The following is a 3,293-nucleotide window of genomic DNA, read 5'->3' as shown; positions in this document are numbered from 1 at the left end:
CAATGAGTTTGGGGAGGACATTCAATCCATTACAAACCATCATGGATGACTTTGTGGTATTCAGGATTTCAGTCAAGGAAGTAAGATGTGTAGAAATAGCAAGAGTAGATTTAGAAGTGTGACCTGAAGATGTGATTAAATTATGTGATAAAATGTTAACAGATGAGGAGTTGCTTCTTCTGGATGAGCAAAGAAAGTTATTTCTTGAGATGAAATCCACTCCTGATGACGATGCTGTGAGCACTGTTGAAATGACAATAAAGGATTTCAAATATTACATAAGCTTAGTTGATAAAACAGTGGCAGGGTTTGAGAGAATTGACTCCAGTTTTGAAAGTTCTCCTGTGAGTAAAATGCTATCAAATAGTACTGCCTGCTGCAGAGAAATCTTTTGTGAAAGGACGAGTCAATCAGTGTGGCAAACTTCACTATCACCCTTTATGAAGAAATTGCCACAGACACTCCAACCTTCAGCAACCCCCACCCTGATCAGTCAGCAGCCATCAACATCAAGGCAAGAGCCCTCCACCCCCAGCCAAAAGATTGTAACTCACTGAAGTCTCAGGTCATTGTTGGCATTTTTTAGCAATAAATTGCTTTTTAATTAAGGTATATGCATTTTTTAGACATAATGCTACTGCACACTTAATAGGCTACAGTATAGAGTAAACATAACTTTTACATGTACTGGGAAACAAAAAATTTGTGACTCAATTTATTGAGATATTCACTTTACTGCAGTCATCTGGAACCAAACCCACAATATCTCTGAGGTATGCCTATATGTAACCTGAACAGGAAAAATTTAATATAAAGAATTATTAACCAGAAACAGGGGGATAACCAGAGAGGACAAAAGAGAACATTAACAATACCACAGAGCTGAGAGTACCCAAATAAGAAACAATTTGTAAAGGGGGTAACTTCTCCCCAAAGCTGAGCTTCAGACTTCATTGGAAAGGGTGTAGCTGCAGCCCAGAGGATGGCTGTAGTGGACTGACTTATGTCCCCCCAAAACTCATTGAAGCTTCAATTGTGTTCCCCAAGCTTTATGTATTAGAAACTTAGCCCCCACTGTGACTGTTAAGAGGGTGGGAAATCCTGTTACAGTAATTGGAAGATGGAGCCTTGAGGAGGTGATTGGATTGTAGGACCGTGCAGTAGTGAATGGATTAGAAATGGTGGTCAGTCCCATTGCCGGTTGCAGTACGGGCGCAACACCGAGGGTTGCAATCCCGTTACCGGTCACGAAAAAGACAAAAAGGAAAAAAAAAATAAAAAAGAAATGGTGGTCAGGGGCGTGGTTCTGAGGCCTTTAAAAGAGGAGAGTCTGTCTTTCTCTTTCTGCTCCCTCTGCTTCCACCATCTTGCAAAATGAGACTCCTGGGTCGCTGTTGCCACCACGAGATAGACTTTGGATTTCCCAGCCTCAGAAACTGTAAGCAGTAAATGTCGTTTTTCTTTATAAATCACCCGGTTTCAGGTATTTTGTTATTAGCAACACAAACAGACTAATACAATGGGAGAGAAGTTTTCTTTGTTATTCTGCATCACAGCTGGTCCACAGCTGGTGGGCTGACGTTGGCAAGCAAGATACTTTACACAGAGGTACCTGATTGGCTCAGCTTGCAAGCAGGCATCTGTAGAGCAGGTCTGCTGAACAGGAAACTGGCTGGAGAGTGAGGGCCACTGGTGGTCCGTGTGCATGTCCTGGCGGCTGTGCCTTAGGAGCAAGAAGAGGGAGGACACCAGGAGCAGCATGAGAAGCCCGTTTCCTGCAGTGTCCCTCCAGTGCCCTCTACTGACAAAGCTTGCCATTGTGCCAGCTGGCAAAGGAAGCACGTTTAAAGGGTCAAACTCCAGTAGCTCAAAGCAGGGCAGAGGCAACAGATTTGGAGCAGAGAGGCAGTAAACTGATAGCTGGCACAGGTTCACTGGGTAAAAGGCTGATTCCTGCTCTTGAACAAGAAGAGTATAAAATGAGCCTAAGACATCTTTTTATGATAGAATGAAATCAAGCACTCAAAGACGAAATAGGGTCATATCCAAGAGACCAGAGAGCAGACTTGAAGGGGGCTTTCATTGGCCAAAACTGGGGTAATTTGAGCAATAAAAAGAATAATGTCAGTAATGGATCACAACCAACTGAATTTTTAAAATTCCATTAGTATGTGGTGATACTAAAAGAGAGAGAGAGAGCATTAAAAAAAAGGAAAATTCTTCTTTTCAGATGAAAGCCAGCTAATAATAAATGTGGAAAGAAAGATAAAATTAGAAAATCAGCTGGCTGGTGGCTCGCTTGGGATAGTGTGGTGCTGATAACACCAAGGTCAAGAGTTCAGATCCCCCTACCAGCCACTGCCAAAAAAGAATTAGAAAATCATTTTGCAAGGTAATAATTGATTCAGGAAATTATCACTAATGAATGTTAAAATCACACACTACAGGTGATTGGGGACAGGTATTTACTTATTCTCAGAATATTATCCCACAGATTACTTAGTAATTCCAAAAGGGAGAAGGTACTTTTAACTAGAGAGATTTGGGAGCCTCCACCCTCATCCAGTCATCAAACTTAGGTTCACTAATGAGACTGCTAGACATGTTCCTCCTAATATGATGCAATAAGCATGCAACATCACCTGTGGAATATTGTTGGAAAAAAGGTTTAACAGCATCAAATCTCTACAAAACAAATCCAGAATTTGAGCTACACTATAATGCAACTGGTCTGAACTTTCCAAAAAGAAGAGTGATCAGATAAAATATAGGATAACCAGTTAAATTTGAATTTCAGATGAACAACAAATCAGCTTTTAGTATAAGCATGGGGCATATTATACTAAAAGATGATTCATTGTTTATTTGACATTCAAATTAGCTGAGCATCCTGGTTTTTTAAATTTTCTAAATCTGTCTATCCTACAAAAAAGTCAATTTGGTAAGAGAAAAGGGGCAAGGGAGAAGATAATATTTTAGATTAAAAGCTTAAATAGACATAACCAATGGCAAAACATGACCCTAGATCATTCCTGGATTGAAAAAGACAGAGCTGTAAAAAAACTTTTGGAGGCAATTATGGCAATACATATATTAAATGATATTGTAAGATTATTTTTTTAATTTTCTTAGGTGTGATGATTTTATTATGAAAATAAGTGTACTTTTTTTTTTTTTTTTTTTTTTTTTTTTTTTTTTTTTTTCGTGTCCCGCAACGGATCGCAACCCTCAGTGTTGCCCCCGTACCGGACCAGGGACCGGCAACGGGATTGCAAACCTCGGGGTTGCTCCCG

This window comes from Galeopterus variegatus, unplaced genomic scaffold (genome assembly GCF_000696425.1).
Source record: "Galeopterus variegatus unplaced genomic scaffold, G_variegatus-3.0.2 Scaffold1019, whole genome shotgun sequence".
Taxonomy (NCBI): Eukaryota; Metazoa; Chordata; class Mammalia; order Dermoptera; family Cynocephalidae; genus Galeopterus; species Galeopterus variegatus.
The sequence above is the reverse complement of the archived record's forward strand: the minus strand, read 5'-3'. Positions refer to the sequence as shown.